Source organism: Oncorhynchus nerka, linkage group LG14, assembly GCF_034236695.1.
Source record: "Oncorhynchus nerka isolate Pitt River linkage group LG14, Oner_Uvic_2.0, whole genome shotgun sequence".
Classification (NCBI taxonomy): Eukaryota; Metazoa; Chordata; class Actinopteri; order Salmoniformes; family Salmonidae; genus Oncorhynchus; species Oncorhynchus nerka.
In genome coordinates this window covers 102,129,164-102,141,512 of record NC_088409.1, presented here as the reverse complement: position 1 = coordinate 102,141,512, position 12,349 = coordinate 102,129,164, and the positions used below count along the sequence as shown (strand labels likewise).

Below are 12,349 nucleotides of genomic sequence, written 5' to 3'. Positions count from 1 at the left end.
AGCTACGTATTGCTCTACAGCAGCACCAACATGCATCGTATGACAAAATCAGACTCCTCGCCACCAGGTAAATACAGGGACATATCACTGGCTCCCTACAGCGTCTTTCTGACTCTGTCAAACATAAAGTTTTACAAAATGATTTAATTGAATGACTTAGGTGACTTACTTCTACTAATCCTGTGTTTGCAGACCATACGTGTTCGTATGCAGAAAGAGGTTGGGACAGGAAGGAGACCGTCAGCTTTCAAATTATCCGGTTGGACCTTCGATCGCCATTGGTTAGGACAAGACACCGTATCGCATAACCTGTGTAACTGTCATGTTTTTACTTGATCGTCCCAAATTGTTCTTGCCTTCATCGCGTATTACTATAACTAGGGTTGTACGTATTATTGTTAAATTAGGTCTGTAATGCACATTGTTAATCAGGCCTAATGTATTACTGTTAAATCTGGGGGTCTGTAGCTGTATTACTGTTAACTAGGTCTGTAATGTATTACTGTTAACCAGGCCTGTAATGGTCATTGTTAACCAGGGTTCGTAGTGTATTAATATTAATTCAGGGGCTCAGGTCGTATTACCGTTAACCAGTTCAAAATGTATCAGCAATCAGGGTTCAATGCATGGCTGTTAAATCAGGTTCGCAGTGCATTAATAGCACCAGGGGTTCAATGCATTACTGTTAACTAGGGGTTCGTACGCATTACTGTTAACCAGGGGGTTTGTAATGGTTACTGTTAACTAGGGCCTGTAATGCATTGGTCATAACCAGGGCCTGCAATGTATCATTGTTAACCAGGGCCTGTACGCATTATTGTTAACTAGCTCGTAATGCACATTGTTAAATCTGTAAAATTGTAATGCACAATAGTTAACTAGGTCAACAGTATTACTGTTAAACTAGGGCCTGTAATGCATTATTGCTTACCAGGGGGTCTGTAATGTATTAATGTTAACCAGGCCTGTTGTAATGGCATTACTGTTAACCAGGTCTGTAATGCAAATAATAATCATCTGTAACACACTGTTAACCAGGGTCTAAAAATGCATTACTGTTAACAGGGGCCTGTAACGCATTACCGTTAACCAGGGTCTGCAGCATTACTGTTAACCAGGGTCTGTACGCATTACCAGCTAATCAGGGTCTGGCATTACTGCGTTAACCAGGGGTCCAGGCATACTGTTAACCAAAGTCTGCAGTGCATTACTGTTATCCGAAAATCTGTAATGACATTGTTAACCAGGGTCTGCAGTGCATTACTGTTAATCCAGGTCTGGTGGTGTGCATTACATTGTTAACCAGGGTCTGTAATGCATTACTAAAGTTAATCAGGGGCCTGTAATGCATTACTGTTAACCAGGTTTGCAGTGCACATTGCCACTAGGCGTCTGTAATGCATTACTGTTAACCAGGGTATCTGTACGTATTATTAGTGTTGCGTTCACTACATACTGATAGGACCTGAATGTGTCTGTTCTATACCGATAGACCTTGAATGTGTCTGTCTCCATACCGATAGACCTTCCGAATGTGTCTGTCTCTATACTGACAGACCCGTATCTGAATGTGTCTGTCTCCTCATAATACTGACAGAATCTGAATGTGTCTGTTCTATACGACAGACCCTGAATGTGTCTGGTTCTCATACTGACATACCTTGAATGTGTCTGGTTCTGCTACCGATAGACCCGTATCTGAAATGTGGCTCATCTTATACTGATAGACCTGAATGCCCGTTCTCTATACTGACAGACCTATCTGAATGTACCACTTGCTGTAATTGATAGACCTGAATGTGTCTGTTCTCATACTGATAGACCTGAAATTCCCCAAAGCCTGTCTTCTATACTGATAGACCTGAATGTGTCTAATTCCATAATTGACAGACCTGAATGTGTCTGTCTCATACTGATAGTGATTCGGAATGTGTCTGTTCCATACCGATAGACCCGAATGTGTCTGTCTCATACTGATAGATCCACGTGTCTGTTCTGTACCGGATAGACCTTCTTTTGTATCTGAATGTGTCTGCTCTACACTGTTAGACCTTGAATGTCTGTCTCTATACTGATAGACTCAATGTGTCTTCGTTCCCATAATTGACAGATCTAACGTGTCTGTTCCGTTACCGATAGACTCTGTCGTGTCTGTCTCGTACTGATAGACCTGTATCTGAATGTGTTCGTCTCTATACTGATAGACCTGAATGTGTCTGTCTCTGTACCTCGATAGACGGTATCTGAGTCGCTCGTCTCTATACTGATAGACCTGAATGTGTCTGTTCTTATTACCTTTCGATAGACCTGAATGTATCTGTTTCTGTTACTGATAGACCTGTATTCGAATGGGTCTGTCTCTATACTGATAGACCTGAATGGTTCGTTCCTATACTGATAGACCTGAATGCAAGTTCGTCTTTATACTGATAGATCTGAATTGGAATGTGTCTGGTTCCATACCGATAGACCAATTGAATGTGTCTGTTCCCCCATACTGATAGACCTGAATGGTTCGTTCTATACTGATAGCATCTGAATGTGGCCCTTTTGTCTCTTGTGCTCGATAGGACCTGGAATGCCCGTTCTGCATACTTCGATAGACCTGAATGTCTATCTTCATACTCGATAGTAGACCTGAATGGTGTCTGTTCTCTATACCGATAGACTTGAATGTGCTCCAATTCATACTGGATAGACCTGAATGTGTTCAAGTCTCCATACTGATAGACCTGGAATGTGTCTGTCTCCATAATCGATAGACCTGAATGTGTCTGTTCCATACCGATAGACCTCCGAATGTGTCTGTCTCCATACTGACAGACCTGAATGTGTCTGTCTTTACTACTGATAGACCTGAACGTGTCTGTCTCTATACTGATAGACTCGAATGTGTCTGCTCTTATACTGATAGACCTGAATGTCCGTCTTCATAATTGATAGGACTCCGAATGTAAGTCTTTTTGTCTCTATACTGATGATTCGAATGTGTCTGTTCATACTGATAGATCTGAATGTAAGTTCGTTCTGTTAACATGACCTGTATCTGAATGTGTCTGGTTCTCCAAACCGATAGACCTGTATCTGAATGTGTTCGTCTCATACTGATAGATCTGAATGTCCGTCTCATACCGACAGACCTGCATTCGAATGCGTGTCTGCTTACACTGATAGATCTGAATGCGTCTCGTCTGTACCGATAGATTCGAATGTGTCTGTTCCTTGTTAGCCGATAAGACCTGAATGTCTGTTCCATATCATAGACCTGAATGTCTGTTTTATACTGATAGACCTGAATGTGTCTTTGCCTCTCATACTGATAGACCCAATGCGCTCCTGTCTTTATACTGATAGACCTGTATTCGAATGTGTTTTGTTCTCATACCGATAGACCTGAATGTCTGTCTTTACATCTTCGATAGGATCTGACGTGTCTGTCTTGCCACTGATAGACCTGAATGTGCTCAACTTTCATACCGATAGACCTGAATGTGTCTTTGTTCCAATGAGGATTCTGGTATCTTAGGTCTGTCTCTATACTGATGAGACTGAATGTGTTCATTTCATACTGATAGACCTCCGAATGCGTTCGTTCTCATACTGATAGACTTGAATGTGTCTGTTCCCTATACTGATAGACCATCGTGTTCCGTCGTCTTCATACTGACAGATTCCAGTATTCGAATATATCAAGTTTTTGATACTGATAGACCTGACGTGTCTGTCTCTATACTGATAGCATCTTGAATGTGTTCGTCTCCCATACTGATAGATCTGAATAGTGTTCGTTCATACTGATAGACCTGAATGTGCTCGTCTTTTTGCTATTGATAGACCTGTATCTGAATGTGTCTGTTCTTATACTGATAGACCTGAATGTGTCTAATCATACCGATATCCTTCGAATGTCTGTCTCTATACCGATAGACCTGAATGTGTCTGTCTTCATACTGATACTTATCGTGTTCATGGTTTGCTACCGATAGACCTGTATTCTGATCGCGTCTGTTTCATACCGACAGACCCGAATGTGTCTGTCTTCATACTGATAGACCGAATGTGTTCGTTTTATATTGGATAGTGACTTGAATGTGCTCAATCTCTATACTGATAGACCTGAATGTGTTCGTCTTTATACTGATAGATCCGAATGTGTTCAATTTCATACTTGATAGATCTGTATGTGCTCATGCTCATACTGATAGACCCTGTATTCGAATGTGTTCGTTCTCCATACTGATAGACCTGAAATGTGTTCTTGTTCTTACACTGACAGCATCTGAATGGTGTTCGTTCTACATTGATAGACCTGAATGTGGCCCGTCTTTACATTGATAGACCCGTATCTGAACGTGTTCGTTTCACAATGTATAGACCTGAATGTGTTCGTCTCCATACCGATAGACCTGAATGTGTCTTGTCTCTATACTGATAGACCTGAGTCGTGTTCGTCTCTATACCGACAGACCGAATGTGTCTGTTCCTTGAGGCCAGACTTGAATGTGAAGTTCGTTCTCTACATTGATAGACCGAATGTGTCTAAGTTCCCATACTGGATAGATCTTATCGTGTCTGTCTTTATACCGACATCCAGCCTGAATGTGCTCATTTCATACTGATAGACCTGAATGTGTCGTCTCATACCGATAGATCTGAATGTCTGTCTCCACATTGATAGATCTAATGTGTCTGTCTCTATACTGATAGATTCAAATCGCAAGTCTGTTCATACCATATAGATCTGAATGTGTCTGTCTCATACTGATAGACCTAAATGTGTCTGTCTTCATACTGCTGTGTATCTTTGGAATGTGTTCGTTCATACTGATAGACCTGTATTCGAATGTGCCTAACCTACACTGATAGACCTAATGCGTCTGTTCTCTTATACTGATAGACCTGAATGTGTCTAGTTCTTGCTACTGATAGACCTGAATGTGTATGTCTCATACCGATAGACCTGAATGTGTCTGTCTCCACGATAGACCTAATGTGCTCATTTCCATACTGATAGACCTGTATCTGAATGTGTTCGTTCCCAAACCGATAGACCATATCTGAATGTGTCTGTCTCATACTGATAATTCCAACGCAAGTTCGTCTTCAAACCGATAGACCTGAATTGAATGGTCTGCTTCCATACCGATAGATCTGAATGCCTGTTCATACTGATAGACTCGTATCTGAATGCAAGTTCGTTTCTATAATTGATAGACCTGAATGTGCTCGTTCTCTATACCGATAATCTGAATGTGTCTGTCTCTATACTGATAGACCTTGTATCTGAATGTGCAGTTCGTTCCACATTGATAGACCTGAATGTGTCTGTCTCTGTACTGATAGACCTGAATGCACCGTCCTCATACTGATAGACCTGAATGTGTCTAAGTCTCCCATAACTGATAGACCTGAATGTGTCAGTCTCTATACCGATAGACCTGAAATGTGTCTGTCTCATACTCGATAGACCTGAATGTGCCTGTCTCTATACCTGATAGACCTGAATGTGTCTGTCTCCATATTCTTCGATAGACCTTGTATCTGAATGTGTCTGTTCTGCCATACTGATAGACCTGAATGTGTCTGTTCCCATACTGATAGACCTGGAGTCGTTCACTTTGGTACTGATAGACTTTGAAAAGGTCTGTTCTATACTGATAGATCTACCTGAACGTGTCTGTTCCCTATACTGATAGACCTGAATGTGTCTGTCTCCATACTGATAGACCTGAATGTGTCTGTCTCTATACTGATAGATCCTGAATGTGTCTGTCTCTATACTGATAGACCTGTATCTGAACAAGTTCGTTCTTGTACCTTCTTCGATAGACCTGAATGTGGTCATTCCATATTGAGACCTTGCATTCAACGTGTCTGCTTCCATACCGATAGATCTGAATGTGTCTGTCTCATACTGATAGACCTGAACGTGTCTGTCTCCATACTGATAGACCTGGAATGTGTCTCGTCTCCCATACCGATAGACCTTGAATGTGTCTGTCTCTACTATACTGATAGATCTGAGTGTCGTCTGTCTCCATACTGATAGACCTGAATGTGTCTTTTTGTCTCTCATACTGATAGGACCTGAATGTGTCTGTCTCTATACTGATAGACCTGATCGCGTTCTGTCTCACACTGATAGACCTGATGTCTGTCGATAATCTTGAATGTGTTCGTCTTCATACCTGATAGACCTGTATCTGAATGTGTCTGTCTCCATACCTCGATAGACCTGAATGTGCTTGTCTTTGTACTGATAGACCTTGAATGTCTGTTCTACACCTCGATAGACTTGAATGCTCCACCTCCATACTGATAGACCTGAGTCGCAGTTTGTCTCTATACCGATAGACCTGTATCTGAATGTGTCTGTCTCCATACTGATAGACCTGAATGCAGTTCGTTCCCATACTGATAGACCTCTGTATCTGAATGTCTGTCTCTCATACTGACAGGACCTGAATGTGTCTGTCTCCATACCTGATAGACCTGAATGAATGTGCTCGTCTCTATACTGATAGACCTATGAATGTGTCTGTTCCACAATACCGATAGACCTGAATGTGTCTGTTCTATACTGATAGATTCTGAATGTGTTTTGTCTCTATACTGATAGACCTGAATGTGTCTGTCTCCATACTGATAGACCTGAATGTGTCTGTCTCCATACTGATAGACCTGAATGTGTCTGTCTCCAAACTGATAGACCTGAATGTGTCCGAATGTGTCTGAATGTTCTATACTGATAGACCTGAATGTGTTCGCCCCTGAATGTGTCCTTGTTCAAACCAGATAGACCGAATAAATCTGAATGATGACCTTTATCTGCTTTCCATACTGATAGATCTGAATGTGTCTTGTCTCTATACTGATAGACCTGTATCTGAATGTCTAATGCTCTATACTGATAGACCTGAATGTGTCTGTCTCCATACTGATAGACCTGAATGTGTCTGTCTCTATACTGATAGACCTGAATATCTAGAATGTGTCTGTCTCCATACTGATAGACCTGAATGTGTCTGTCTCTGTACTGATAGACCTGAATGTGTCCTGTCTCATACTGATAGACCTTGAATGTGTCTGTCTCCATACTGATAGACCTGAATGTGATCTGTCTCTATACTGATAGACCTGAATGTGTCTGTCTCCATACTGATAGACCTGAATGTGTGTCTGTCTCATACCGATAGACCTGAATGTGTCTGGTTCCTATACTGATAGACCTGAATCTGATAGACCATGTCTGTCTCTGTACTGATAGACCTGAATGTGTCTGTCTCTATACTGATAGACCTGAATGTGTCTGTCTCCATACTGATAGACCTGAATGTGTCTGTCTCTATACTGATAGACCTGTATCTGAATGTGTCTGTCTCCATACTGATAGACCTGAATGTGTCTGTCTCTATACTGATAGACCTGAATGTGTCTGTTCTGTACTGATAGACCTGAATGTGTCTGTCTCTATACTGATAGACCTGATATCTGAATGTGTCTGTCTCTATACTGATAGACCTGAATGTGTCTGTCTCCATACTGATAGACCTGTATCTGAATGTGTCTGTCTCCATACTGATAGACCTGAATGTGTCTGTCTCTATACTGATAGACCTGAATGTGTCTGTCTCCATACTGATAGACCTGAATGTGTCTGTCTCTATACTGATAGATCTGAATGTGTCTGTCTCCCATACTGATAGACCTGGAATGTCTGTCTCTATACTGATAGACCTGAATGTGTCTGTCTCCATACTGGATAGACCTGAATGTGTCTGTCTCTATACTGATAGACCTGAATGTGTCTGTCTCTATACTGATAGACCTGAATGTGTCTGTCTCCATACTGATAGACCTGAAATGTGTCTGTCTCCATACTGATAGACCTGAATGTGTCTGTCTCTATACTGATAGACCTGAATGTCTGTCTCCATACTGATAGACCTGAATGTGTCTGTCTCTATACTGATAGACCTGAATGTGTCTGTCTCTATACTGATAGACCTGATCTGATGTGTCTGTCTCCCATACTGATAGACCTGAATGTGTCTGTCTCTATACTGATAGACCTGTATCTGAATGTGTCTGTCTCCATACTGATAGACCTGAATGTGTCTGTTCATACTGATAGACCTGAATGTGTCTGTCTCATACTGATAGACCTGAATGTGTCTGTCTTCATGATAGACCTGAATGTGTCTGTCTTCATACTGATAGACCTGACCTGAATGTGTCTGTCTTCATACTGATAGACCTGTATCTGAATGTGTCACAGGACCTTAGTGTCTGTCTGGGGTTCGAGGGAAGTTGCCGTACGAGAGAGAGCTGACGGTGCTTCTACTGAATGGTTTCCAAGGTGGTCGAGCTGAGAGACAGACGGGGAGGCTGGGGGTGGATCAGAGGGTTGGAGACAGAGGCACAACTAGACACCCCTGGAGGACCTGGCCCCCTGACGAGAAACAGACCCCACACCCACCACCACCACCGACTCCACCCCCCTACGCCCCATCAAAGATGACCCGTCCCAGAGCAGCGCCCTGCCCGGCAGAACCTCACCTCAGCCTCACTCCCCAGGACATGCGTCACCAAGAGGATACGGGTAAGACTGGGGGGCGGACGAGGCCCTGTGCTGTGTTCAGTAGCGAAATGGGAGAAAACATATTGAAATGTAAAATAAATTTAAAAAACACTTCAGGATGAAAGGTTTTCTCCTGTTTAGTGCCGACTGAACGCCACCCTGGTCTGGTTTTCATACAGCCCTGGTCTGTAGTGTTACCAGGAGTCATACAGCCCTGGTCTGTAGTGTTACCAGGAGTCATACAGCCCTGGTCTGTAGTGTTACCAGGGAGTCATACAGCCCTGGTCTGTAGTGTTACCAGGAGTCATACAGCCCCTGGTCTGTAGTGTGTTACCAGGAGTCATACAGCCCTGGTCTGTAGTGTTACCAGGAGTCATACAGCCCTGGTCTGTAGTGTTACCAGGAGTCATACAGCCCTGGTCTGTAGTGTTACCAGGAGTCATACAGCCCTGGTCTGTAGTGTTACCAGGAGTCATACAGCCCTGGTCTGTAGTGTTACTAGGAGTCATACAGTCCTTGGTCTGTAGTGTTACTAGGAGTCATACTGTCCTTGGGTCTGTAGTGTTACTAGGAGTCATACAGTCCTGGTCTGTAGTGTTACTAGGAGTCATACAGCCCTGGTCTGTAGTGTTACCAGGAGTCATACAGCCCTGGTCTGTAGTGTTACCAGGAGTCATACAGTCCTGGTCTGTAGTGTTACCAGAGTCATACAGCCCTGGTCTGTAGTGTTACCAGGAGTCATACAGCCTGTAGTGTTACTGGCCTGGTAGTGTTACCAGGAGTCATACAGCCCTGGTCTGTAGTGTTACTAGGAGTCATACAGCCCTGGTCTGTAGTGTTACTAGGGAGTCATACAGCTCCTGGTCTGTAGTGAGTCATACAGCCCTGGTCTGTAGTGTTACTATGGAGTCATACAGCCCTGGTCTGTAGTGTTACCAGGAGTCATACAGTCCTTATCTGTATTGTTACCATACTGGTCTGTAGTGTTACCAGGAGTCATCATACAGTCCTGGTCTGTATTGTTACCAGGAGTCATACAGCCCTGGTCTGTAGTGTTACTAGGAGTCATACAGCCATACAGCCCCTGGTCTGTAGTGTTACTAGGAGTCATACAGCCCTGGTCTGTAGTGTTACCAGGAGCCAGAGTGTTACAGGAGTCATACAGTCCTGGTCTGTAGTGTTACCAGAGTCACAGTCCTGGTCTGTAGTGTTACTAGGAGTCATACAGTCCTGGTCTGTAGTGTTACCAGGAGTCATACAGTCCTGGTCTGTGTGTTACCAGGAGTCATACAGTCCTGGTCTGTAGTGTTACCAGGAGTCATACAGTCCTGGTCTGTAGTGTTACCAGGAGCCATACAGCCCTGGTCTGTAGTGTTACTTAGAGTCATACAGCCCTGGTCTGTAGTGTTACTAGGAGTCATACAGCCCTGGTCTGTAGTGTTACCTGGGAGTCATACAGTCCTGGTCTGTAGTGTTACCAGGAGTCATACAGTCCTGGTCTGTAGTGTTACCAGGAGTCATACAGTCCTGGTCTGTAGTGTTACCAGGAGTCATACAGCCCTGGTCTGTAGTGTTACCAGGAGTCATACAGTCCTGGTCTGTAGTGTTACCAGGAGTCATACAGCCCTGGTCTGTAGTGTTACTAGGAGTCATGCAGTGTATAGAGGCCAAGTCTTGACAACAGTATATTTCTCTTTTCGTCTTAATGCCCTCAAAGATGGGACGTGCAGGTAGGTCGGGCTTGGAAGATGGAAGGGTGGCTGTCATCTCCATGGTGTTTACGTGACATCTGAACCGTACACCACCTCCATCTCCTATCCATTACATCTGTCCAGTCCTTCCTGCTTCAGTGGAATGCTGTGTCTGTGCTGTGTTTTATGTAGAAACAAAGTTGTCTATTCAAAACGTTGTGTCCTCTCTCCCTCTCCCTCTCTCTCACTATCTCTCTCTCTCTCTCTCCTCTCTCTCCTGTCTCTCCCTCTCTCCCTGTCTCTCTCTCTCTCCTGTCTTTCTTTCTCCCTGTTCCCTCTCTCTCTTCTCTCTCTCTCTCCCTGTCTCTCTCCTTCTCTTTCTCTCTCCTTCTCTTCTTTCTCTCCTCTCGTTCCTCCCTTCTGGCTCTCTTTTCTCTCGCTTTCCTTCTCCCTTTTTCTCCTCTCTCTCTCTCTCTCTCTCTTCCTCTTTCTCTCTCGCTTTCTCTCGCTTCTCTTCTCTCCTCTTTCTCTCTCTTTCTCCCTTCTCTTCTTCTCTCTTTCTTCTCCTTCTTCTCTGTCTTCTCCTTCTCCTTGCTCCCTCTTCCTCCCTGTCTTCTCTTCTCCCTGTCTTCTCTCTCCCTGTCTTCTCTCTCTCTCTGTTCTCTCTCTCTCTTCTCTCTCCTCCTTCCTCCTTCTCCTCCCTCTCCTCTTTCTCTCTCTTCTCTCTCTTTCTCCCTCTCTTCTCTCTCTCCCCTTCTCTCTCCTCTTCTCTCCTCTCTCTCTCCCTTCTCTCTCTCTCTTCCCTTGTCTTCTTCTTCCTTTCTCTTCTTTCTCCCTGTTCTCTTCTCTTCTCTCTGTTCTCTCTCTCTTCTTCTCCCCTGTTCTTCTTCCTCTCCCTGTTCCTCTCTTCTCTCCTGTCTTCTCTCTCTCACTGCCTCTCTCCTGTTTCTCTCCTCCCTCCTCCCTCTCTCTCTCTCTCTCCTCTCTCTCCTCTCTCTCTTTCTCTCTCTCTCCTCTCTCTCTCCTCTCTCCTCTCTCCCTGTTCCCCCCTTCGCTTTCTCTTCTTTCTTCGCTTTCTTCTTTCCTTTTTTCCCTCCCTCTCTCTCTCTTCCTTCTCTCCCTCTCTCCTCTCTCTCCCTCTCCTTCTCTCTCCCCTCCCTCCAGAATGCGGCCCTGCAGCACCTGTTCATCAGAAGTCGTTCGCCCTTTAAGGTAACCCACTGTGGTAAAGCCTTCAGAGACCAGACAAGCTGAGATCCACCTAAGAGTCCACGGCCGGACGCCACCTGTCCTGTCATCACTGCAGTAAGGAACCCCTTCCTGTTTTAAACACTCTGTCCCCTGGACATATGGACATACTAGGTCCCTGTCCTCGTTCCCTGGATAGTGCGGCGCACTACGTTTTGACCAGGGATACTTATTTATACTTATTTATAATATAATATTATTTATAATACTTATTTTCCACCATAATTTGCAAATAAATTCATTAAAAATCCTACAATGTGATTTTCTGGATTTTTTTCCTCATTTCGTCTGTCATAGTTGAAGTCTAACTATGATGAACATTACAGGCCTCTCTCATCTTTTTAAGTGGGAGAACTTACACAATTTGGTGGCTGACAAAATACTTTTTTTTGCCCCACTGTACATGTTTTTATTATTTTCTGTCTTCTTCTGCTAAAGATAAAGGTTTCCTGTCCCACGGTGCGTTGGAGGACCATCTCCTGCTTCACTCAGAACACCGGACCTACTCCTGTCTGTTCTGTACCGACATCTTCGATCGCTCTGGACCTGCTCAAAGAACATGTGGGTGGCTGCGCTGTCAACGGACGCGCATTCCTGCCCTTCCTGCAAGAAGGTCTTCACGGACTTCATACAGGTTAGGATGGAGATATCTCTGTTGGGTCAACACACACACACACCTTCTACGAGGAGGTCTTCACGGACTTCATACAGGTTAGAGATGGAGATCTCTGTTGTCAACACACACACACACCTTCTAAGGAGGTCTTCACGGACTTCATACAGGTTGCCAGAGATGGAGATGTCTCTGTTGTCAACACACACACACCTT

At 44.0% G+C, this 12,349-nt stretch overlaps 1 pseudogene; it reads left to right on the top strand.

Annotated features, from left to right (window-relative positions):
- The window catches only part of LOC115127763 (PR domain zinc finger protein 10-like), a 99,429-nt pseudogene that overhangs the window by 33,696 nt on the left and 53,384 nt on the right, over positions 1–12,349 (top strand).